The 27,146-nt window shown below is 40.7% G+C and overlaps 1 long non-coding RNA gene across 1 annotated transcript; it reads left to right on the forward strand.

The window, feature by feature from the left end:
- Positions 1-4,008: 4,008 nt before the first annotated feature.
- Positions 4,009-19,710, forward strand: LOC138850320 (uncharacterized). Its single transcript, XR_011390038.1, has 2 exons — positions 4,009-4,170; positions 19,512-19,710. It is a non-coding gene; the product is annotated as an uncharacterized lncRNA (long non-coding RNA).
- Positions 19,711-27,146: the final 7,436 nt, after the last annotated feature.

Below are 27,146 nucleotides of genomic sequence, written 5' to 3' on the forward strand. Positions count from 1 at the left end.
TCTATCTTTCAAATAAATAAAATTAATCTTTAAAAAAATCCTTGAAATATTCTTATTTATTTGAAAGGGAAAGAGAGAGAGTTTGATCAATCTTCCATTTACTAGTTTTCTCCCAAAATATCCACAACAGCCAGGACTCAGCCAGGCTGAAGTGAGGAGTCAGAAACTCAGTCTGGGTGTCCCCACATGGGCTGCAGGGACATAAGTAATAGGCGATGACCTGCTACCCACCAGGGTGCACATTATCAGGAAGCCAGAATTGAAAACAGAGCCAGGACCCAATCCCAGGCTCTTCGATGGGACACAAGTCCAAGTGGTGTCTTACAGACTTGCAAGCACATGCCCTGAGAGGCTTCTTATAATTTCTACCAACCTGTGTTCTCCAACAACTCAATGTAAAATGGAGCAGCCATAGTGAATTCAAGTCTTTTTTTTTTAAGATTTATTTATTTAATTTGAAAGTCAGAGTTACACAGAGAGAGGAGGAACGGTAGAAAGAGAGAGAGAGGTCTTCCATCCGCTGGTTCACTTCCCAATTGGCTGCAATGGCAAGAGCTGCACCAGTCTGAAGCCAGGAGCCAGGAGCTTCTTCTGGATCTCCCACTCAGGTGCAGGGGTCCAAGGACTTGGGCCATCTTCCACTGCTTTCCCAGGCCATCGCAGAGAGCTGGATCGGAAGTAGAGCAGCCGGAATTCATACTGGCACCCATATGGAATGCTGGCACTGCAGTCTTTTTAATAAATGTTTATTATGTACTGGTTGTGTGTCAGAGAATTAGAACAAAAATAGTGACACAGAAACACTGGGCATTAGAAATTCACTAGCACTGCTGAGCAGAATGTCTGCTTTTGAGGTGTTAAATGAAAGCATCATCCTTTTATGTTTATAATGTATACTTTCACAGAAACTGTCTCTTGTAATCTCGTTTTCATAAATATTGTCCCCATTTTTACAAGTGAGTAAGCTAAACCTCAAAATAACAAGCAGATTACTCAGTATTACCTACTGATGGTTAGAATCCAGGATTTTTGATGCCAAATCTTGGCTTTCAGATCATGTTCCCAAGAAGCTGAGGTAATTAATTAATTTGCTTATTCAATGACTCATTAATTAAGCACATACTTATTGAGCACCTAGTCTTTCTGAAGCACTTTGGATATGTCATTGAATAACACAGATAAAATTTTCTGTCCTCAAGGTGCTCGGGGAAGCCTTAGTAAATTGCAACTCTTCCTTTGTAAGGGAAGGCCCTGGCGGCTGCACACGGACACTTTAAGATCCTTTCCCAGTGAGGACTGTGGAACACTCCTCCGTAGGTCCTCACCAGTGAAAATGGTTCCTTGGACCAAAGCTTTTGGGCTAGCCATTTTTAACTTCATTCCAATGATTTGGCAGCATAGATCTGTTACGATAAAATTATTTAGAGCACAAAACTGTTTGCATTTAATTAATTTAAATATAAAGACACAATCTTAGGAAAATTAAGTAGAAAAAACATTTTCATGCATCATAACCATTTTGCAAACATATACAGTGTAACCTGTTAATTACATTTTCCTTCACAAACCATTTATCTTTTCAATGCCTTGCCTAATAACTCGATGCTCCTCTCTTACATTTTAAAGTGCTTATGATTCATTTTTTCCAGGCTGTTTCCAAAGGGATTGTAATGTCCCAAACCGAGGGAAATATTATAATAATGTGGTACAACATAGTTTACAGTGTCTAATTTTAGCTCAATGACCAGGAGGGCTCATTTGAATAGTTACATAGCTTACTTTAGATACAAATGATATAATGAATCATTTCCTAATCAGTGTCCTTTCTTTAATTTGAAGGAAGCTCAACAGAAGGAAGGCCTATGATGGAAACTTCCTAAATGGATGCATCCTGCAAGCATGTATCAAATGGCACTGCCATTTGTGCACCCCTAAACTGAGTCCTGGGGATCACTTGACATGAGCCTTTCTTTCTCATTCCCTGTAGAGGACCTGTGACTCAAGACAGCTAGGTTCCAGTCACAGTCATTAGGCCTGCTTTTCATCTCTGCATTCCATTCTGGCTTCATTGTCTCAAACTATTGTAATAGAATTCATTTCCATTTCCTAGTCTCCAATAGGACATGGTCGTGTAGCAAAGAGTAGCACCCCAAGTCTCAGTTGTGGCAAATTATTAGCAGTTTCCTAAGTGGGTTCTATTCTTTCATGTTTCTCTACTGCTGCATGCCTTCTTTTCCCTCTAGGAAGTTCTTTCCTTTTAGTATTCCAAAAGGTCTACTCTTACTTTTTACACTCTGATCAAGGCCACTTCTGTTCCCCAAGAAGCATTTTACTTCCCCTCCACACCCTCTTTCTTCTATTCACTTGACATGGGTGAAAATGGCTACTTTCTTTAGCAATACGGTACCAAGACACAAGTACTTTACTAATGCTATTTCTTTGCATGTCTGTTTCTCTCCTATACTGTTTGCTCCTTTGATAGCAGGCATGAGATATTTATTTTCCTGGCATCTACCAGAGTGACAATCTACTCAGAGAATCTACTGGATGAATAACCAGACAACTTCAATAGGGAAGAAACATCCCCGTGTTCAGTTCTAGTAGAACTCTCTAAAAGAGGCCTCAGGATGTGGGTGAGGTGGGTACCTCATCTTTCCTTTTTTCTTCTTCTATCTTGATTTTTTGCTGTCTCTTCCCCCCCAAAATAAAAAAAATTCCGTTCAAATTATATTTACTGTATCTTAGTAAAAATTGGAATTTCTGTCTCCCTTGGATTTTTTTTTTTTTTTTTTTTGCCATTAGTTGTACTGGTGTCAGCTGGGGGTAAATGTCTTGGTCACATTGTTCAAACAAAAAGCCATATGCTGAACCTGTGATCCTTGTTGAGTTCCTTGATCAACACTTTCCTGATATATGATCAAAAATAAATCCCCCAATTTAAACTACTTATTCTTTTTGTTGTATATAACTCTTAATGCCCCACAAGGAGAGAAAATTGAAATTGCTAGAATGACTAATGGGAAAGACAAATCCCCTTTTGTAATGTATGCTGGTCTAAGATACACACTCAACTACTGAAGGATAAAACATAGATATGGCAAAAACAGGTAAATAAAAATTCTTAACAGGCAAATCACACTTCTTCACACAGAATAACCCCTGAAAATTGTGGTAATTAGCAAAAACTATGGAAATTGATTTATGTTAATTCACTGATGAAAAGAATCTAGGGATAATTTTACTATTCAAGTGATTAAATTAATCCCAAACATCTGCCTTTAATACTTTCTTTAATATCTTTTTGATATTTCTTAACAGCCAGCAAAACTATATGCCAATGGGTTTAAGGAAAAAAATAAGGAAAATCAAACTTGTAATTTAGATATTGTATTGTTTTTTATCTAAGAGCAGTTTTCCTTAGGATCATAATTTGAGAAACATTAAAATGAATCACCCATATGGAGCAAATATCTTAATAAAAAACATCCTATGTGTTACTGCAACTAATTTTAAAAAAAGGAAAAGAAAATGTAGGATTAGATTGTACCTGTCTTTCACTTTGCAAGGATGCTCTTTAGCCCCAATCTACCTGATAAGTGTTTTCCCTGTTGCTTTCACTTAACCACTTCATTCTGTTTCATTATTACCACGACAGCAGTTATATTCAATTATGAGGGAGTTACTTGTTTATAAATGTTTCCCCAACTAGACTATGCCTCATTGAGAATAGGACTCACAGACATGTATGATGGCACCTAGCACAAAATCTGATATAAAGCTGGTATTTTAAACATTAGGGTCTTTATTATTATCTACAGAAAATCTGCAGTGTTTGCTTACATACTGATCACATATCAGAGAGTATTCACTCTCTGAATAGCCTTTATTACAGAATTTAATACAGATTAATTTGCTCCCATGTTAGAGAAATGCCTGCTCCACTGCTACCCTCTTCCCGAGGGAGTGACCTTTTTCTACTTGCTTGCCTCTGCAGTTTCTCTGTCCCCTGAATCTCTTGGACTTCTGCCTTACTTTCTGTGAGATGAACACAGGCAGGTGGTCTAGCCTCCTACTTAGGCACTGGATCTGGAGTCAGGTGTCAGGAGGGTGTGCATCCCAGCTCCAGCAGTCACCAACTGTGCGTTCTCAGTCATCTTTCTGTTTCCTCTGGTAAGAAACATGGAGGTATCCGTTTGTTTGCCTTTTTCCATGAGTTTTCTCATTTTGAAAATAAGTTCATGATAGGACTTACTTCACAAGAGTATTGGAAACATGAAATTATGATAAAATGTTTAAGTTTCTTGGAACAAGACCCATACAGTGCAAATGCTTATTAACTGTTAGTTATTGTTATTTTATACTTTAGTGGTAGGAAGGGTTTTATGTATCAGTTCTTGTTGATAGTGGAAGAAAATTTCCCAGAATAGGGTACAAACAGAAAAACATTCTCCAGTTAAATAAGCATAAATTCTCTGAAATTTTCTGTAATGTCGTTAAAGAGACTTCTCATTACTGCAGCTTAAGGCTTTTCCATTTCATATCATTTTATCATTCTATATGGGCTATTTCTACTTAAATTATGGCCTCTGGACCAGTTGCACCAACATCACCTAGCAGCATGCAGAATTTTGCACTCCACAGAAACCCTACTGAGTTAGAATCTGCATTTTGGTGAAAACCCCTTATGATTTTTACACATATTAAAGTTAGAGGGGCACTGATACAGATATATTGTTTTCTTATCTAAATAAATGAAAATAATTGATGTACTTATAAAAATTGTTTTGATAAGTAAATGGGTTAATGTATATATAGCAGGTTGAACAGTGACTGAAACACATGGCAAGGGTACTTCAAAATGTTCATGGAAGTGAAATTAAAATATAAGTATATTATGGTGCAAGACATTGAAATCCATGCATAGTTGTTTTCACAACGTGCATTTTTCATGAAGTTTTGGGATACCCTTAAGCAACTGTATTTACATCACATGCTTACGTATAAGGTTGAGAAGAATGCAAAAGAGAAAATTGTTCTCTTTTTTTAACTAACTGCAAAAACACATGCCAAATATTATGTTTTGTTTGGGATACCAAAATTTATATCAACCGTGAAAAACAATAGATTTCAAAAGGCAGTGATCAGAGTGTTGAGGAAAATTGAATTTTGTCATTAGAAGAATAATTTTAAAAATTAGAAATATGAATGCTAGAGGTGAATATATCTAGGTAGATATAAGTGCCTTCAAATTTTTAAAGGTTCATAATAATTTTTGTGACCCCAAATGATAAAATAATTACAATTGCATAGAAGTTATAGACAGAGATTTGATTTTAATTCTGGAGTAGCTCTGATTTCCTTGAAGTTAGAGCTGTCCAAAATACAATGGATTTTCTAGCAAGGATTCAGTTGCCTGTACCACATGGTCCAACTAGAGCTTAATGTTCACCTTTGCAGGGTTTCATTAACTGAAGGGTTTAGGAGGTGCCTCCTCAATTCTGAGATGCATAATTTTATGAATGATGTAACTAAAAGAGTTCTTAGCCTTCATCAAGATTCTGAAACGTCAATTTCTTCATTTTATAGGTCAGGGAATTAAGACATAGAGGACTGATTTTGGCTACACAGGTATATGCTGATTGGAGCAGGTCCTTGACCAGAATGCTGATTGTGAGAACCCTGCTTTGGTACTTTAACAATACCTTTTTTGTTGAGTCCTTTTAATTGCTAAATTGGTAGCAAGTACCAAATATCCTAACTCTGGTCTCCAGAATTTGAGATATATTATGAACCCTAAAGAGCACAGTAATTTAGGTTAGTTTTACATCACAAGTAAATCTTTTAGTTGCCACTAGTGAGTCCATCATATTATGGTAGAGTTTCTCAAAGCAAAAAGGATTCTTCTGAATCCTGGTCATTTGATGTGCTCTCTTAACACAGGTTTTGAGAATCTGTAAAACTGGTACACTTAATTGACTTCTTGATATCTCAGAACAAGTAGCATATTAAAGATTCTTTGAAGTCCTATAATAAAGATAATGGTTTAATTTGATCTCAGACTATCTTAGACCATTCCAACACTGAGTATCCTACCCTTCTCATTCACATAGTTCCCCTATCTCATATATATCAAATGTTCATTAAATGTTAATATCTTGTGAATAATACTTATAATGAAACTTTGGCTTTGGTATCCAGGAAAGTCACAGAAGGTAACTTTGGTAATAAATTACCTAATATGTTTTTTATTCTTGCTCTCTATCCCTCAGTAATTCTTTATCTTCTTTTCCAAATTAAAAAGGAAGATGAAAGAGATAGAAAATTTAGGCCTTTGTACAGCCAGTAGATGAGTTGTCTTCCACTGAGTTGATCTTTGCAAACCAAGAGGTGGTTATTTACCTAACACTGTTTTTCACAAAAGATTTATTTTATTTATTTTAAAGCCAGAGTGACAGAGAGAAACAGAGAAACAGAAAGACAAAGAGCTCATCTGCTAATTCACTTCTGAAATGACCAAAATGACCAGGGCTGGGCTGCGCCAAAGCCAGAGCCAGGGACTCCAACTGGGTCTCTCGTGTAGGTGGCTGGGGCCTAAGTACTTGGGTAATCATCAGATACTTTCACAGGCACATTAACAGGGAACGGAGTTGGAAGTGGAGCAACCAAGGACAAACTGTGCTCTAATATGGGATGCCAGTGTCACAGGTGGCAGTTTAACCCACTGTGTCACAGCATGTCCCAGTCTACCTAAATCTTAGAAAGGAATGATGTTGCTACATTTTCTATCTACCCTACCTACCTTCTATATATTTTCTTCTTGAAATTACATTATACTGACTAGGTCTTTCTTTGCCAAAGTTATAGAATGCTTAGAATGCTTATGTATAAAGCTAATGTATATCTTTATGTTGAATTTTGTAGGAATATTTCTACAAAGATCCTAATTCTACTTAGATCAACATATTTTAAAGCCAATGTAAATAAATATTAGAACTTAAAGTTACTTGCTACGCTAAGAGGTTAAAACCCATCTATGGCTCCTTATAGCACTGTATTATTGCCACCACTAAAAGGATTAAAGACTAAAAGAATTCCAGACACCACAGCATGTCCAGTAGGGATAACACAAGTCGGACTAACAGAATGATAAGATCAAACTCCTTAATGTGACCTACACCACAGTGAAAAAAATATGACAGAATGATTGTGTCATCTTTCAAGGGCAATAATTGGTCTGGTGAACCTGAGACAGCAAAGGGCAAAACTGGAAATGAAATGAAAACTGACAGACAATCCGCTGTGTGTCAGATACTTCTACACACATTTTCTCATTTAAGCCTCAAGATAAGGCTGTGAGGAAGATTGTGGTCTTCTTATTTTATAGATAGTTTGTAGGCTCAGAGAAGTTGAGTTATTTACTCAAAGTCACGCCACTAATTAATGGTGAAGTTGATATTCAAACTTGGGCATTGTGATTTTCAGTGTTGAATGTTTCCCATTAAACCCCAAATGTTGTCCCTGGGTTAAACAACAAACAGAAGGATACAATCTCTTCTAAAGAAATTCTCATGGTCAAATGTGTCAATAATTTGATGAATTTCCAGGCAGATAACAGGCAGAGACCAAATCTGTGGAAGGAAAAAGACAATTTTTTAGATGCAGATGTGTCTTAGAGTCCTTTCAGTATGTCTGATCAGACATAGCTCCATGCTGCCCCTGACTCTTTAAGGAAACAATGCAACAAAGGAAGGCAATTTGAGGAATTCAAGTTGGTAAGGAAATGAAGTCATCACCATACTCCCTGTTAAGTTCTATAGCAGAATGTGTGGGTCTGAGGGTCAAAGTCTTAGAGATTACTGAGGTAGAAGAACTGCCATTGTGTATCAGCTGAGGGATTGTCTGTGATTGAAGTGTCAATAGTTAGGGCTATAATCGCAACTGAGGAGAGATCAACACCTACTGTACAAGAGGATTTAAAAATCCAATAAATAAAGCTAAATGGAGCTACTATACTGAACTGTGGCATAAAGCCATAGTTTACTGGCAACACAGAACGTCATTGCATAATGGCTGAACACAACCAGCATGCTGCGTCAGGCAGCATGAAGCCCAGCCTGCAAAAAGCCAGAGACGTTTTGAAGTGATTGACCAAGTTATATGATTTGCAGGTGCTTTTGTATACAGATTCACTGGTTGGTAACTTATTCAGGAGGCAGGAAAGGCTTGAACCCAGGCTGGCAATTATGTTACTGATTTTGAGTTTGGAAAGAAGCAAGAGGGGGGTTACATCATGGGCTGCAATCCACAGGTGGCTTCCATGTTGTCTGTAAAAAGAATTGAAAGGAAAATTCTGGAAGCATCTTAATATACATTTGTGCAATCCTATTTAACAGACAGGTGGCTCATTGTAGAATTTATTTAGTTAAAGTATGGCTATGTGTGTGCGCATATGTATGTGCATTTCCTAAAAAACACACAGGAATTATTCAAATTGATGGCATGTAGCTCTGCTCTAGGTTCAAGTTGGTATGCGAGAAACAACGCCATAGCTGTTGACATATTCTTTGCCTCCGAAGGGGAAGAAATGGGTTTCTCTTGTGTAAGGTGCTCCTGCCTGTTGTTACAACTCTCTCTCTCTCTCTCTGTCTCTCCCCTATTGTTTGTTGTATAAAGCTATTTTTTAAATTTTAAAAAGCAAAATTAAATAGAGAGCTATTTAAGGCAAAATATTAAATATAGGAGTGATTTTGAAGGTCTGAGCTTGTTTTTTAAAATTAAGAGTGTTGGTATGTAGGTATCATAAATAGGCAAAGCTTGAGCTCTCCCTACAGGCTTTTGTTACAGTTGCTGTCTGAAAGGGAGAGAATATCAGAAGCTGAAAATCATCCCAAAGTTTTCATCAAAGAGAATGATTTCCTTTGTCCAGGACAAAGTCACAAGCTGCTACCCGGGTCGACAGTGAGACTGTGCAAATTCCTGCTGCCAATTACACCTTATCACTTCATTGAGGCCACAGAGTCTTTCTCATTCTTCTTCAGTGGTGCATGGCTCTTTATTGGCAAAGAAAAAGGAAAATAGTAATAAAAACAACTGCAACAATGATGAAACTATCTTAAAAAAAGCAGTCCTGCTTTGTGTTTATCACGGTCTTTCCAGAGCTTAGCTTTAGAGACTATAAAGATTACACCGGGGCTTCTGATTCTGGGTTAGGATCAGAGTTGACTACAGATAGAATCATTGTGCAATAATAATCTATTGGCATAAGATATTATTTTTAAAAAAGATTCATTTCTGTATTTTCAAGTCAGAACCTCATGAAGAGAGAAGGAGAGGCAGAGAGAAGGAGAGAGAGAGAGAGAGAGAGGTCTCCCATCTGCTAGTTCACTCCCCAACTGGCCACAATGGCCGGAGCTGTGCCCATCTGAAGCCAGGAGCCAGGAGCTTCCCCAGGGTCTCCCACGTGGGTGCAGGGGCCCAAGGACTCTGGCTCCTAATCACATACTGAGCCCGTCCTAGACTGCTGGATGCTAGGTCTCCTCTGTGCCTCCTCAGACGTCAGGTGGATTTTGGGTACTTTTTTGAAGAGTTCCCTGGGTGGCATGACATGCCAATACTCATAGTGCTTGGCGAAGTACTTGACTAAGTAATAAATCTGCGTGTGAGCCATCCTGCCAGTGTGTGGCAGACAGGGAGAAACCAGGGCGTAAAGAACAGGTACAACAACTGCACGTCATGTCCGGCCAAGGCAACAAATTTACCAAGATATTCTCTCTCTCTCTCTCTCTCTCTCTCCTTCCCTCTCTCTCTCTCTCCTTTTATTTTATTTGAAAGGCAGAGTTAGAGGGAGAGAGAGAATCTTCCATCCACTGGTTCACTCTCTAAATGGCTGCTACAGCCAGGGTTGAGCCAGGCCAAAGCCAGGAGTCAAGAGCTTTATCCAGGTCCCCTGTGTGCGTGTGGGGGCCCAAGCATCTGGACCATCTTCCACTGGATCCCAAGAGCATTAACAGAGAGCTGGATTGGAAATGGGGCAGCCATTATAAGCATTTGAGGAGTAAAACAGTAGATGGAAGATCTCTCTCTTCCTTTCAGCATAAGATATTCTTTAAAAAAAATAAAGTGACTATGGAAATTTTCAGCAAGTCTCTTATCTTAACCTTAAAGAAAAAAAAACTAGTTTTTTTTTTTTTTTTTTTTTTTTTGACAGGCAGAGTGGACAGTGAGAGAGAAAGAGAGAGACAGAGAGAAAGGTCTTTCTTTTGCCATTGGTTTACCCTCCAATGCCCGCCGCGGCCGGCGCGCTGCGGCCAGCGCATCGCGCTGATCTGAAGCCAGGAGCCAGGTGCCTTTCCTGGTCTCCCATGGGGTGCAGGGCCCAAGCACTTGGGCCATCTTCCACTGCACTCCCGGGCCATAGCAGAGAGCTGGCCTGGAAGAGGGGCAACCGGGACAGAATCTGGCGCCCCGACCGGGACTAGAACCCGGTGTGCCAGCACTGCAAGGCGGAGAATTAGCCTATTGAGCCACAGTGCCGGCCAGAAAGCTAGTTTTACAAAACACTTTGGGCCACATCCCAAACTCAAAGGAGACACTATCTCCAGGTATTCTTCAATGAAGCACCAGAGGCACTCTTACTCCATAATAACACTAATTGATCATAATTACCATCAATCAATATAATAGCTATCATTTATTAATTTTTGTTGGCTACACACTTTGCTGAATTCCATGACCATTTTTCTTCCTCAGAACAATACAAACATGTAGGTGTGATTATCCTTTTTCATAGATGAGCAGTCCAATCAGAAATTATGTGACATGCCCAAGCCAACCCAGTGGGTTGGGGCTGGAGTCAGAGTTCAAACCTAAAGCTGACTATGAAGTCAAGCTCATTAATCAGTTTGCTACACTGAATTCCTTTGTTAACCTCTATGCTATATCACCTTTGCTTTTTTTTTAAGAAGATACTTCTAGGTATGACCCGATAGCATACATCAATTTAATAAGCATTACTGCCTTTCAGCAAGTACATTTGGTATTTATGGAGTGCTAGAAATGGATAAAGCATTTAGTAGACAGAAAAAAGTTACTAAGAGGAATCTGGCCAATGAAAAACAAGTGAAGTGGGGTCACAGAAGTCAGATGAGTCAAAGAAATGAGTTTTGGAAGGTAAAGTGAAGAAAGCTGCTGGGGCTGGCACTGTGGCGCAGTGGGTTAAGGCCCCGGCCTGAAGCACTGGCATCCCATATGGGCGCCAGTTTGAGACCCAGCTGCTCCACTTCCAATCCAGCTCTCTGCTATGGCCTGGGAAAGCAGTAGTAGATGGCCCAAGTCCTTGGGCCCCTGCACCTGCATGGGAGACCCGGAGGAAGCTCCTGGCTCCTGCTTCAGATTGGTGCAGTTCCTGCAGTTGTGGCCAGTTGGGTAGTGAACCGCTGGATGGAAGACCTTCTTTCTCTCTCTCTGCCTCTCCTCTCTCTGTGTAACTCTGTCTTTCAAATAAACAAATACATATTTAAAAAAAAAAAAAAAAAGAAGGCTGCTGATTGAAAGAGGAGAGTCTGGATAGCACGTCCACTGAGTGGGGAAGGGAACAAAACATGCTACTATGAGAAGATTCAAGGTGGGGGATACACTGATTCACAATAGACAAGAGACAACAGAGGATATGTTAAGATCCTCAAGAGTTAGAGATTAGGGATAGTACTCAACATTCCAGTATGCATTTATTCCAGAAATAATTCTTGAGTGCCAAGGATAAAGATAGGAAATGTTTCAAGCCTCCCAGTGCTGAAGATGAAGGAAAACAGACATAAGCAATGAAATGTCACGAGTGCTACGATACAAATTGTGCAGGCAAGTGGAGGCAAAGAGGAATGAGTGGTTGAAATTCTAGCAAAGAGAATGCCAGTTAAAGTTTCATAGAAGAAGAGGCAGCAATTGAATAGACTCTTGATAGATTAGGAAGTCTTTCCCAGGTGAATCAGGGAAGTGAGACAGGAAAAGAGTTATTTCCGGGAGAAAACAGACATATGGTGGGATAGGTTGCTGAGGATCTGTGAGAATATGGTTTCGAATGGTTGAAAGAAGCGTTAGGATTCAAGGAGACTGTACAGAGATGTAAGCCTGGAGAAGTAAGCGGGGTCAAGTTCATGGGGGTTTCGAATGGGGAGCTCAGAGTTTGGGCTCTATCCTGCTGGTGCTGAGTAGTCACTGAAGAGACTACGGAAGATATTCATCTTTTACAACTCACCCTTGAAGTAGAGTGGCAGATAAGAAATGGGGTAAGAGCTGAGGGCAATGAGACAAGGTGGGAACAGTGCAATGAATAGTTGCAGTAAAGAGAGAAAGAAGACAAAGAAGAGGTAGAATTTGTGACTCATTGGTGCCAGAAGCCACTCAACTCTGCCATATTGTAAAATAAAGCAATGGATTTTGGAATAGTGCATCCAAAGATGCCTCTGCTACTTTTATATGGAAATACAAAAGCTTATAATTTTATACAAATACTATTTTTCAAATTCTGTACTATTTAGTGATTAATACAGCTCTTGGTTTAAAATATAACTATTTCTTTACAATTATCCACATCTCATAGAATCAGAATTTTTTTTTAACTTTTATTTAATGAATATAAATTTCCAAAGTACAGCTTATGGATTACAATGGCTTCCCCCACATAATGTCCCTCCCACCCACAACCCACCCCTTTCCCACTCCCTCTCCCCTTCCATTCACATCAAGATTCATTTTCAATTCTCTTTATATACAGAAGATCAGTTTAGCATACATTAAGTAAAGATTTCAACAGTTTGCTCCCACACAGAAACATAAAGCGAAAAATACTGTTTGACTACTAGTTATAGCATTAAATCTCAATGTACAGCACACTAAGGACAGAGATCCTACATGAGGAGTAAGTGCACAGTGACTCCTGTTGTTGACTTAACAAGTTGACACTCTTGTTTATGGCCTCAGTAATCACCCTAGGCTCTTGTCATGAGCTGCCAAGGCTATGGAAGCCCCCAGAGTTCACCAACGCTGATCATTTTTAGACAAGGCCATGGTCAAAGTGGAAGTTCTCTCCTCCCTTCAGAGAAAGGTACCTCCTTCTTTGATGACCCATTCTTTCCACTGGGATCTCACTCGCAGAGATGTTTCATTTAGGGTTTTTTTTTTTTCCCCCAGAGTGTCTTGGCTTTCCATGCCTGAAATACTCTCATGGGCTTTTCAGCCAGAGCCACATGCCTTAAGGGCTGATTCTGAGGCCAGAGTGCTGTTTAGGACATCTGCCATTCTATGGGTCTGCTGTGTATCTCACTTCCCATGTTGGATCATTCTCTCCCTTTTTGATTCTATCAGCTAGTATTTGCAGACACTATTCTTGTTTATGTGATCCCTTTGGTTCTTAGTCCCATCATTATGATCAATTGTGAACAGAAATTGATCACTGGGACTAGTGAGATGGCATTGGTACATGCCACCTTGATGGGATTGAATTGGAATCCCCTGGAGTGTTTCTAACTCTACCGTTTGAGGTAAGTCAGCTTGAGTATGTTCCAAATTGCACATCTCTTCCCTCTCTTATTCCCACTCTTACATTTAAAGGCAATCACTTTTCAGTTAAGTTTCAGCACTTAAGAAGAATTGTGTATTGATTACAGTATTCAACCAAAAGTATTAAGTAGAACAAATAAAAAAAAATACTAAGAGGGATAACATATTAAGTTGCTCATCAACAGTCAGGGTGAGGGCTGATCAAGTCACCATTTCTCATAGTGTTCATTTCACTTTAACAGGTTTCCTTTTTGGTGCTCAGTTAGTTGTCACCGATAGGGAGAACAAGCGGTATTTTTCATTTGGGATTGGCTTATTTCACTCAGCATAATGTTTTCCAAATTCCTAACAGGGATCACTTTTCAGTTAAAATTTAAACACCTAAGAATAATTGTGTGTTAATTACAGAGTTTGGATAAAGTATTACATTGTACATCAACCATCAGAATTTTAAAGCTCAGTTGGATCTTAGCAGTTCTCCAGTGTCAAGTTCCCCTTCTTTTGCCCCATCACTTAGATAAATAATTTGAAATTGAAACTACCTGTATAGGGCAACACAATAACTTAGAGCCAGGCCTTGTCCAGAAGAGGTTGACCTGATACCACATTCAGTGTTCCTTAAACAAGAATCATATGGCACATTTCTCCTAGGACTCAATTCCAGGAAACATTATGTCTATTCAGGTAATTTGTGTATTTTCCATTTCCCTGGCTGCCAGATAATTTATGTCCATATTTATCATCTAAATGTTAAACTCAACTCAAGTGACTGAAAGCATCTATTTTCTCTCCTTTCTGAGAAGAATTTTGCCTAATTTTATCCTTAAATATCTTACCTTACATTGCATTTTAAATTGCTGGCCACCTGCATGTCCTTTTGGATGCTTTGTGGGAGAATAAATTATAAATAAACAAATTTATCAACAATTGGTTTTGTTTTAGGCAGGAAATATGATTCAATGTTTTATATTTATGGCCAACACTGGGATCATCATGGGATTTATGTGAAATTGGAATAAAAAATTTCAGGGGATTGTCCATGAAAAGTAAAAAATGTCTGTTTAGGATGCACAGTTTGAATCATCCCTGGAATTCTGAACTGTGAAAATGCTCCCAATGCCTTGTTTGTCTTTACTTGAGATATCATCAGGCAAGTCTTTTCAAACTGATGGCTCTAGCTACATATATTGCAACCCTGTTTTCTGCAGACTCCTGCAGAGTCTTTACAAGAAGACTATCTTGATAATTTAGCCCTGATCCTTCTCCCCACCCCTATTTCAAATGGTTTTACTTGGATTAAGTTAAAAAAATACTAGACAAAAGTGTATGAAAGCATATATACCTAGTTCTTAGCTCACATAGTCTTAGAAAGATCTAAGAATATAACTATAGGGAAAGCATAAGCATTTCTAACTGGAATAAAAGTAAAGAGAAGGCAATCTTGTCAAGAGGATGAGATAGGGGCCGGCACTGTGTGTTAGATGATTGAGCCTCTGCCTGCAGTGCTGGCATCACACATGGGCACTGGTTGGAGTCCTGGCTGCTCCACTTCTGATCCAGCTCTCTGCTAATGTGCTTTGGAAAGCAGTGGAAGATGGCTCAAGTGCTTAGGCCCCCGCACTCACATGGGATATCCAGAAGAAGCTCTTGGCTCCTGGCTTCAGTCTGGCCTAGCACCAGCCATTGCAAGCATTTGGGGAGTGAATCAATAGATAGAAGATCTCTCTCCTCCTCCTTCATCTCCTTCTCCTCTTCCTCCTCTCTGTATCTCTGCCTTTCAAATAAATAAATAAATAATTTAAAAAAAAAAGATGAGATAAATTATGTGACCTATCTGCTGGAAGCAAATGGGAACTGTTCATTTACTATGTTAGTTGCATGTAAATGCAAGAAGCAAGATTAGAAAACTCCCATTTTTCTTTAGAGGAAAGAGACAGAGAGAGAGAGGGAATCTTTCATCACTTGGGTCACCACTCAAATGCCCAAAACGTCTGGGGCTGGTCCAGGCTGAAACTGGAAGTCAGGAACCAATCTAGGTCTCCCACATGGATGACAGGAGCCCAAAGTCTTGAGCCATCATATGTTGTTTCTCAGGATACTTTTAAGCAAGAAGCTGGAATCAGAAACAGAACTGGGACTCAAATCCAGGCACTAATACAAGAAATGTGAGCATCCTGCCGGCGCCGCGGCTCACTAGGCTAATCCTCCGCCTAGCGGCGCCGGCACACCGGGTTCTAGTCCCGGTTGGGGCGCCGGATTCTGTCCCGGTTGCCCCTCTTCCAGGCCAGCCCTCTGCTGTGGCCCGGGAGTGCAGTGGAGGATGGCCCAGGTGCTTGGGCCCTGCACCCCATGGGAGACCAGGAAAAGCACCTGGCTCCTGGCTCCTGCCATCGGATCAGCGCGGTGCGCCGGCCGCAGCGCGCCGGCCGTGGCGGCCATTGGAGGGTGAACCAACGGCAAAGGAAGACCTTTCTCTCTGTCTCTCTCTCTCACTGTCCACTCTGCCTGTCAAAAAAAAAAAAAAAAAAAAAAAAAAAAAAAAAAAAAAAGAAATGTGAGCATCCCAAGTGGCATCTTCATTGATAGACCAAATACCAGCTCTGAATGCTATCTCTTTCGTGGGTGGGTGGGGATTTCAGAAAAGGGGGTGTTGAAAAGTAACTTCTACTGTAGGTTTAGTGGTTTTGTATTAAGTGGTTCCGACCATTCCAAGTGCCAATCATTGAAAAGTGTAAGAGAGAGGGGCCTGTGAAAACCAGAGAAAGTACACAATAAATAAATGGCTTTATAAATGACATTATATGGTGAGTGTATTTTGTAAACTGATAGGACTTGAGACATAAAAAGTCTGAATGTGTTCATGATGGTAAACAGAAAGGAATATTTGAGATTAAATTCTGGGATATAAGGTCATGATATCAATAGAAAATATTAGTTGATTTTACAGGTAGTACAAGGAATAATTGAATTATTTTAAAAATTGCATTTACTAGAATGGTTGTGGTTTGGGTGGTGTCGCTCCCCCTCTTCATGGAGGAACGACACTAAACCCTGCCTAGGCTTCATATCCGAGTAACAGCACCATTATGTCGCTCCCCCTCTTCATGGAGGAACGACACAGGACCCTGCGCTGTTCTTTTGTCTGCTCGGCCCTCCCCGGGTTTGCTGCTGGTTCTTCCCGGGTTGGCTACCAACCCTTCCACCTCCGTGGAAGGGCGGTTCCCCCTGCCACTTTCCCCACTTCCGCGGGGGAGCGGCACACTGCCGGCCGGCTCTCTCAGGGGCTGCACAGGTGTTCCTTCAGATAGATGTTCCTGGTGCATGTTGTCTCTCTCCTCCTTTATAGTCCTCTTCCACCAATCCCAACTCTACTACCCACATGCTGAGTATGCTGCTCTCCTCCAATCAGGAGCAGGTCCTGCTGTTTATTGGTTGAACTGGAGGCAGCTGTGTAGAAGCTGTTTGCTCCTCTCCCAGTGCCATATTGTGGGAGAGCAGATGCATAGAATAAGTCTTAATTCCAGTAACTTAGTCTAGTCCGAGTTGCTCCCAGTTGCTCCCCACAGGTGGTAGTCTGAATTTCAAATTAAGTGAAACTGAAATTTCACAAGTTTGCTATTTTTGAAATTTTTAATGTGGCCAATAGTAACAAATAAATTTAACTTCACAACCAATTAAAACACATAAAAGTGAAACAAGATTTCAAGAAACAATACTCTTACTAAATATACTACACTTGGATTCTTTTCTATTGTATCCTGTTATGTTCTTTTTTTTTTTTTATTAAAACCCTTGTGTGAACCTGTAAATGGGTTCTACTAGTAGGCTGTAGCAACAGTTTGAAAATCAGAGAACCTACTTGATCCAAAAGGTGGAAACCTAAACAGGAAGAGGATGGCCACACTTGATCATATGGAGATAGAAGCAAAGAAATGTTCAAAGTTAGCAAATTACACAAGGGAAATTCTTAGTGGGAGATCTATCAGCTTTATGATCTAAGAACCACCGTTCTCAGAGTCAGTATTCTGCTTCATGGTAAAAAAAAAATCCAGAGAGGAGAGAAACAATGTTATTTTTCTAATAAAATATTGAATTGCTATTAATATGATTTTCTATTGCAATTATAATCTGTTGTAAGCCTTCACTGCAGGGACGATGCCTAATTCTCTCTTGTATAGAGCCTGGCATCCTGTTGGCAGCCAGCATATGTTTATTATCAGTAATAACAATAATAATACTAATAATGATAACTCAGTGATTAGAATCATTTGCAGTAACATCCAAAGCTAGGATTATGTGAACTCCTTTCCAACAGTTTCTATTTTTATTCTGCATGGTTTCTACTTCTTCAAATCATAAAAAGTGCATTTCATATTCCCGTTTTGATTTGGTCTATTTGGAAAACAATATTTGTGTGTGAGTGTGTGCGTGTGTGCGTGTGTGTGTGTGTGTGTGTGTTTTCCTTATGGACCTCAAAATTAAATGCCTTTCCATTTGCTCTCTGTTTGACTTAGTGGAATCGCTGATCAAATCAAGCTCGGCTACAACAGAGGGATTCATGTGTTAACTATTGCTTCTGAAAGTGAAAAAGGGAACATAAAAGCCCAAAGACCATCATTTTGGTGATTACCTTTTTTTTTTTAATCAGGAAATGGAACACTTTTTATTAAAAAAAAGTTCTTTCTTTTTAAAAAATTATTTGAAAGGCTGTGTGTGTGTGTGTGTGAGAGAGAGAGAGAGAGAGATCTTTTATCAGCTGATTCACCCCCCAAATAGAACAGCTGGGGCTTGACCAGCTGAATCCGGGAGCCGGGGATACCATCTGCATTTCCACACTGGTGGCAAGAACCCAAGTAGCCTAGTTTCATTAGCAGAAAGCTGAACTGGAGACAGGATAGTCAGGGTTTGAATGAGGCACTCTGATATAGGAGGTTGGCATCCCTAGCAGCAGCTTAATCCACTGTGTTACAAAGCCCACTACTTTCTTTATAGACTTTACCAAATGAAGCTCCAATTCAACAGTAGGTACATAAAGGGAGAAGAAGGATGTAACTACATACCAAAAGGAGGTTAGTGATGCCCAAGGGACAAAAGTGAGAGAAGAAACAGAAGAGAAACCATGGCTATAAGGTGGGAGAGGGTGGTGTGGAGTAGAAGACTGAGGGAGTGGGACTTCAGTATGGCTAACTTAGATGATCTGAGTGGCAGCCAGGGGGAAGGAAAGGAATAGAACTAGAAACCAATGGTACTGGATTCTCCCAAGCAGGGAGAAAGAAACGGAGAAGGAAGGAGAGGTGGGGCTTTCTGGTTAGACCAGTATGGAGAGGATTTTTACGCTGACATCATCTTTTATGATAAAGGGATTGAATTCATAGTTTTTTCTTGCCTTTAGTCAAATTTGCTTTTTCCTCTTTGATTGACTATATAAGATAATTTCTTGAGTACATGTGCGCTTCAAAAACTTTTACAATTCAGCATTGCACCCAATGTCATATTCACTACCAAATTAGAATGTACAAACAAATGTGTTTTTAACTATGTCTGTGGCTTCACCTCTGAGCTGCTATCACGTTCAATTGTATTTCTGGTTATTTTATGGAAGAGTCACATTCCTGATAATTTATATTTTATGAGATGGAAGATATGATCCAAATCATGAATTGGAGGTGGTATAGTGTGTGATGGTTGGGAGAAACTGATTTCATTGTTGGCTTCATCATTAACTAGTTATGGTACTTTTAACAGTTTCCTCATTTGTAAAATAGGTGAAACACAGTCTACAGTGTTATAATGGAGATTTATTTTTTTTATAGTGGAGATTAAGACACAGTGATGAATGCAAAATGCATAGCAAAATGGTCTCTGTTACTATATAATCATCAGAAGAATGTGGAAGGCCATATTATGATAGAAGGTGATAAGAGATTAATATTTGCTTTACTTTCTATATACAGGTAGCATCTGAGACAAGTGTGCATCTTGACACCTGGTGAAGAGAGAAGAGGGGGTAAAGACAGAGAGCACTAAGAAGTCACCGACAACAGGCAACACCTATATCCTCTACTTTCCCATACCCACCAAATGTGAAAAGCTGAGTTTCACACCATGGCATCTATTGCTCTTTATGTTAAATAAAGCAAGAACTAACATGAATTTTTTTTTTATGCAGCATGACACAAGGTTATCCAATTTGCCAGAGAGGTGCAACTGAGTCTGTTTAAGGGGAGAGTATGGGATAGGATGTATTTAAAGCTGCAAGTATCATGTCAAAAAAATAAAAATCCCTCTCTATTTAGTAAGTGCATTTGCTTAGGCCCTAATAAATTAAGAAGGGAGAAAGGTTAATTGACAAAATGATACTTGTCTCATGCTGTCCCAGGCACTGCACTCATGGCAGATGTGTGAGACAGGGATCCTGCTGTGCTGACAAAGATGATTATTATAACTGACTCTTTTAGCCCTCAAGGGTGTGTGGCTTCTAGAAGATTTTCACTGTGGAATCTCACTGTTGTGCTAGGGCCAATCTGAACAGGTTTGTAAACCCAGAAAGTCAAAGGACAGGGTGGCTAACAATTTAAGTGTGCTATGGTGAGGTCAGAGACTGGCACTAGTCCTAAATGTTGTGCTGGAAGTTCCACTTCCAATTTAAAACTTGCGTTTATTGAGTACCTAACTATGTTCAGACACTGTGCTAAGAGTTCCAGCTCCACATCTCATTATAAGGGTGATTCACATTGATTCAGGGAGAAAGGTGTTAGTCTCCCACAGAGACAATGGGTCTTCAAAAAGTTCACAGAAAATGCATATGCATTGATTTCAAAATTCTTGTACAAAAATAAACTTTTAATTCATTTCCCCATGAAGTCCCCTTATATAAATAATAAAATTGAGACCACCATAGCATTATCGCTGTACTATACTTTGTTTCCAAAGGACTTGATTAGATCAGTATATCTATCCAAAAAAAGTTTAAAAATTCTTAATTTATTTGAAAGGGACAGAAAGAATGATAAGGAGGAAGATGATAGATAGATAGATAGAGATCTCCTTTCTGCTGGTTTACCTTCAAAATGCTCACAATAGCCAGGACTGGACAATGTTGATGCCAGGAGCCAGGGACCCAGTCTTTGTCTCCCATTGAGTGGCAAGGACCTAACTGATTGGCCATGAACTGCTGCCGCCCAGGGTGCACATCAGCAAGAAGCTTAAAATCAGGGGCAGAGCCAGTCCTCTAATCCAGGTATTCCGATATGGAATGTGGGCAACCCAAGTGGCAGCTTAACAGCTATACCACACATCTGTCCCCTTAATTCTAATTTTTATGTTCCATAGTTGCTTGAGTCAAGTTTTGATAAAACAATGGTCACAAGCCGGCACTGCGACTCACTAGGCTAATCCTCCTCCTTGCGGCACCGGCACACCGGGTTCTAGTCGAGTCAGGGCACCGGATTCTGTCCCAGTTGCCCCTCTTCCAGGCCAGCTCTCTGCTGTGGCCAGGGAGTGCAGTGGAGGATGGCCCATGTCCTTGGCCCTGCACCCCATGGGAGACCAGGATAAGTACCTGGCTCCTGCCTTTAAAAAAAAAAAAAAAAACAACAACAATAAACAATGGTCACAGATGCAATAACAAAGTCAGCCTAGCAAGCAGAAAAGGATTCCTTAAACTTGTTGTGATCCTATTCATTGAGACTAGAAAAGTGTGGTTGTTTGACTTCCAAACAGGCAGAGGATGGGGAAATCCAAACTTTGTTTTCCTGATTCTTGGAGCAGGGCTGAAATTCCATGTGATTAGTAACAGATTTGATATGGATCTTAGAGGAGATGATGCTATACAGGAGAAAAAATAATTTTTTTCCACCCTTCATACGTTCTTAGCTGGAACTCCCTGTAACAAAAGAGAATTCAACAAGACGAAAACAAACAGAATTTTAATAACAAGTGTACCTCCTCTAAACATGAGATATAACCCAGAGAAATGAGTAAATCTGAGAGTAGATTTCAGAGGATTGTCTTAGACTTCGGGCTTAAATATCATTCTCTGAAACAAAGAAAGAAAGTCGTGGGGAAAGGCCTGGTCTACCACAGAACAAGGGTAAGGTTCGTTGTGCAGATTGAAGTCATCCTTGCCTTCTCCACTGATTAAGAGTCTCTGGTAATTTAGTCATCCCTACAGTCCCACTACAGAGCAAGAGATACCTGTACAAAATATTTCCTTTTATAGATGTAAAGTTTTCTTATAAAAGTATAATTTTTCAGAGCTGCTTCTGTGTCTCCAGCTTCTCAGAAGGAACAACTCAAAATATCCTATGCCAAAGAGATACATTTTGGGGTGGAATATTCAGATTTTTTATTGTCATATTTGGGATGCCATGCTCTGAACCCCAGTGCTCTGAACATCAGATACTTGAAATGAGAAGAGCAAACAAGATGGCAAACCTACATACATATCAATGTGTGCATTGAAATGACTCTTACTACTTAAAAACCTCCCATTGCAGTGAATGTAACTGTGGCCTAGATTTACTTTTTATTTATTTATTTTTTTTAATTTGACAGATAGAGTTAGACAGTGAGAGAGACAGAGAGAAAGGTCTTCCTTCCGTTGGTTCATCCCCCAAATGGCCACTACAGCCGAAGCCATGCTGATCCAAAACCAGGAGCCAGGTGCTTCTTCCCTGTCTCCCATGCGGGCGCAGGGGCCCAAGCACTTGGGCTATCCTCCATTGCCTTCCCGGACCACAGCAGAGAGCTGGACTGGAAGAGGAGCAACCGGGACTAGAACCTGGCGTCTATATGCGATGCGGGCACCGCAGGCAGAGGATTAACCAAGTGAGCCACAGCGCCAGCCCCTAGATTTACTTTTTAAGGTTTATTTATTTGTTTTTATTTGAAAGGCAGAGAGACAGAAAGGGAAGAGGGTGTAGGGAGAGGGAGAGCAAGAACGAGAGCAAGAGAGATCTTCTATATGTTGGTTCACTCTCCAAATCCCTATTACAACAGCTAGGGTTAGATAGAGTCAAAGCCAGGAGCCAAGAGCCAAGAAGACAATCTAGGTCTCCTACATGAGTGGCAGGCACCCAAGTACTTGAGTCATAATCTGTTGTATCCCAGGGTGTGCATTAACAGGAAGCTGCAATGGAAGAGGAGGCAGGACAGGCACAGAGATATGGGAAGTTGGCATTTCAAGTGGTGGTTTAATCCCTGTGCTACAATGTCTATGTTTCATACCACTTTTTATATTTAGCTATCTGTCTGTGGGTATATGAACGTTTAAATACGAATGGTTGAGAGTCTTCCAAAACTACTGGAACTATTAATTGTGATTTAGACTAAACAGAATAACGAAAAATCTTTCTTAGTGGGAACTAGCTCTATTTTCATAGCCATCAGAGCAAAGCTCTTGAAACATAAATGTCTCACAAGTACCTTCTAATGGGTTTATTGCTTTGTTTATTCTGCTTGGAGCTAGTCAGAGGGCAATTTAGAATTTGCATCATTAAAAATCTCTTTTTGTGCTGACATTTTGTTCCTGGTTTTGAAAGGCATTTAAAAGTTCTCTTAATGTGGCCAGTGGTTATATGTCCACATGCTGTAGTGTGCAAGTCATGATGCAGATTCCAGTACTTATACGAATGTCTGTTCTCCACAAATGCACATTTGCTGTGGTTATGCTGATCTCTTTCACCCAACATTTCTAGATGCTACTTTCAAATACGTCAAATTATTTGGCCCATTTTCATTCTTTCTAGTCAGTATTTGGATGTGTTATTCTTATGCAGTCTGCTTTTATGTCAGATTTATTTTTTCAAACTCCCTTTTCTTTTCTCCAATATAGCAATTTTGAGCTCCTCTACATTCCCCCATGCAAGTGGACATATCTCCTAGAGTGGTCGTTTTCTCCAGGCATTCTTCCAAGAATCACCTTCTGAGTTCCCAAAGACAGAAAAAAAAAAAAAAAAAAAAAAAAAAAAAGCACATCAGGATGAACATAAAGGAATTGTTCTTGTAATTTCATTGTCTCATGATTTGAAAACATGGTTCCATGGGTGGAGTCGATCTACTTCAAGGTTATATCTAAAAACTCCCTGGGAAGAGTTACACTGTCTCTCGGGTTTTCACTCAAGAGTAGAGAGTTAGTTGTCAGGTCACTTTATTCTCAGGCCTTGGGAAGGACTGAACAGAGAAGGAAATAGCACACACCAAAAAAGCTCTGAAATCAAACTGCTAAGAACTGCAACAAACGGCCAAGCCATTTACCTTCTGTGAGGCTCCATTTCTCCAGAAAATGTATACACGCATACATCTATCGACAAATAACAAGCTCTGTAATTCCATGTTGTTGACCCCAATTGTAGCTCCTCTAACCACATCTCTTGACATCTCCCAAACTCAGGGCCCCTGCTGTGTCTCTCTATCCCTTCCCTATACACCATCCCCTTCTCATTCTTTAACAACAGGCTTTGGAGTAAAAGTCAGATTAGTACATCACTATTTCTTAAGTTGTTTTTACAGGATTGACCATCAAGCTGGCTCAAATCCGTTTCAATTAGATGCAGCTTAGTAGCTGAGAAACATGTGCTCAGAACGAACTGCGCCCTACACAGGAGGTCAGAAACCAAAGGTGCACCCTCACCCCACTCACAGAACCAAAAACAGGAGGGCGAACCGAAACAGAAGAGTTGGACCGCTTTGGAAGCAGTGGTCCGCAGATTCCAGCATTCACGGAAATGACTCTTTCACAAAACGATCTGGGCCCCGGGCCCCACCAATCAGAAATTGCCTGTGGGTGTGTCCATGGCCCCACCTCCCTTTCATTGACTCCATAAGATTTTACCCCATCCCCGATGGGGAGTCGGTTGGGAGCGTTACTGTTGACTCCTGGCTTGGCCGCCTCGAATGGTCTTTCTGTCCAGGACAGGCTGTGGTTTTGGCTTGCCCCTGTCCTCGGGCAAGCGGACTGCCGTGTTGGTTCGTTAACGTTGTCAAAACAAAAACTGTGCCAGGCAGAAACAGCTCAGAAAGATTTGGCTCAGACCAAGCGGTAAAGGTGGGAGACAGGAAAATGGGCTGAACTCAACTCTTCTTAAAGAAAGGGGCTGGGGGCCGTTCTTAGGCCATCTGTCTGCTGCTTGACTTTATGCCAAGGAAGGGGCACCTTTCTTGTATTTCCATGGTGAGAGATTATTGCAAGCGCCTGCACACTTGCACGGAAATTAGCAGGTAGTAGCACAGTTTCCCTTGATGTTTACATTTCTAAAGAGATGGTTCCTGGGTTCTCGAGAAAGACATTCTTGGATTGTAAAACTGACAAGAGGCTTTTAGAAAGATTTACATCTCAAAGGGCCAGAGAAAGAATTTATAAGTTCTCTAAAGTAAACGCTCTAAGAAAGAGAGGTCAGGCGCCCAGCAGAAGCCTGCCTGTAAGTTTAGTTCAGCTGAGAAAACATTAAGGCTCCCAAGGTTAACGTGAGTCTTTGAGGGTGGGAAGCGAAATTGTGGACAAGATTAGATGTTCTTTCTTCTGAGCTGTGATTCCACGAAGTGTCCTCTGTGTTGGGATAAAGTGTGACCAAACCGGGAGAAGAAGGGCCCCTTTTGCTGTGTTTGTTTCCAGTGTTCTCTTGCTGTCTTGGTGAGCTGTGTTTGCCACCCACACAGGTGGCCTGGCTGGAGAAATAAAGGCTAGAAGCAAAAGAGCCCATTGATGCCTTGAGTCTAAGCATTAGCATCACTTCAAGAGGAGCAGGACCTCCTTAGACAGGTAAAAAAAAAGTCAGAGTCTGCATTGCAGCAAAATCCCTGGGGCAGTTCCCAGCTCTGCTATCATTTTGGAGTAGAAGGTGCTATAAAGAGAATCCCAGGCTGAAAGGGGGTATATCCATGACATCTACCATCAAGCAAGAAAACCAAGGAATTCAGTGAAATGTCCAGAGCTGGGCTGGCTGTGTGGCCACAATGTTAAGAAGTTACTGACTTGAAGTCAAGGCATTTCCCTCAGGTTAAGAATTTGGAAGGAGACGGGCAGATTGACTTTCTTCTCACAGATAACCAACAATGACTTTCCTAATTTCTTTGATTTCCTGGCCCTTCTCCTTATGCTGCCACTGCTGCATGTTCCTGTAGCTCCCCTCAAATGCATCTCTGGACCTCCCTTACCACCATTAACTTCTGTTCTTTAGGGACATGCCCAGCTCCTGACATTTGGAGTCCAGTTCACGTTATTTTAATTTAGAGTCACCCATTGCTTCTAGAGAGCAGCCTGTATTTTTAAAAGAACATAACGTCATAACGAAGTTAGGAAGAATTGGATGAGTTCAGTGCGATACTCTGAATAACGGTAGACAAATCCTGGGACGTGAGAAATGCTAATTTCCACTGGCGCTGTGAAAGCTGAGGATCTGCTTTAGCCCAGAGATATTTGTGATGAAGAACACACCGCGGAGCAGACAGCGCTCACTCCCAGCACCCCGTGGCTCAGCCCTCCTTTTTATTTCTATTTTCTCCCTCCACTGAAAACACCTTCCCTGGTGCCCAGCTCCTGCTCAGGGCCAGCACCCTGACAGACAAGCAATCTCACAGCACCTGGGGGGAAAAAAGCTGTTTTAACTAAAATAGATCAGCCAGGATATTTTCTTTGACAATGCTCTCTTCATGCAGTTATACCTCTCCTACACACTGCCCAAGGGGATGAAAATGGGAGCCAGCAGGGAATTCACATCCGAGTCATTTCTCTCCGACTCAACTCCCTGGGATCACTGGGGCTGTGTCTAAATGCAAACGTGTCTCCCCCACTTTCTCTGAATCTACTGTGCAGCAGTGGGGGAGGGGCCTGGGGGCAGGGAGAACAAGAGGCTGGTTTCTGCTCTGTCCGGCAAGGTCTCTACTGTCTGACTTTGGACTTTTACCTTTTCTTTCTTGTTAAATCAGAAGCTGTGTTAGACCAATGGTTCTTAGCCATGTCTATGCCTTAGAATGATCTGTGGATCTTTACAACCAAACCAAACCACCACCACAATAACAAACAAGGCAGAGGCTCCACCCCCTATCATTAAGTCAGAATCTATGCATAGTGCTCCAGTATTCTTATATAGTTTTGAAGCTTCTAGTATGCTACTTAACGTGCATGAAGGCTTTGAAGCCCTGGAATTAGGATCCTCATCAAAAGTGCATCTGGGGACCAGCAGCGTCAATATCACCTGGGAGCTCGCTTAGAAATACAGAATCCCAGGCCCCACCATGCAGTAACGGAACCTGCATTTTAGCAACATCCTCAAAGGGCACATATTTAAGGTCAAGCCCAAACAGCAGCTTTCCAAGCTCACCTGCTGCTGGGCTTCATTTTAGTCCCATTTACAGACTTTATTCTTTCTTTTATGTAATAATTATTTCTTGAGCTCTGCTTTGCGGTAGAGACCATGTGAATGTCTAGGAATGAAAAGCAAGCAAATAAACAAGAAAAAAACAATTTCTACTATCAAGGAGCTGCAGTCGATGGGGAAGACAGATTCTAACTGAGGCATCACAGAGGGTGAGCTTGAGGACAGAGATAGCATAGGGAGTTCTGAAAACACCCAGTAGGGGAAACAGCA

This window comes from Oryctolagus cuniculus, chromosome 7 (assembly GCF_964237555.1).
Source record: "Oryctolagus cuniculus chromosome 7, mOryCun1.1, whole genome shotgun sequence".
Taxonomy (NCBI): Eukaryota; Metazoa; Chordata; class Mammalia; order Lagomorpha; family Leporidae; genus Oryctolagus; species Oryctolagus cuniculus.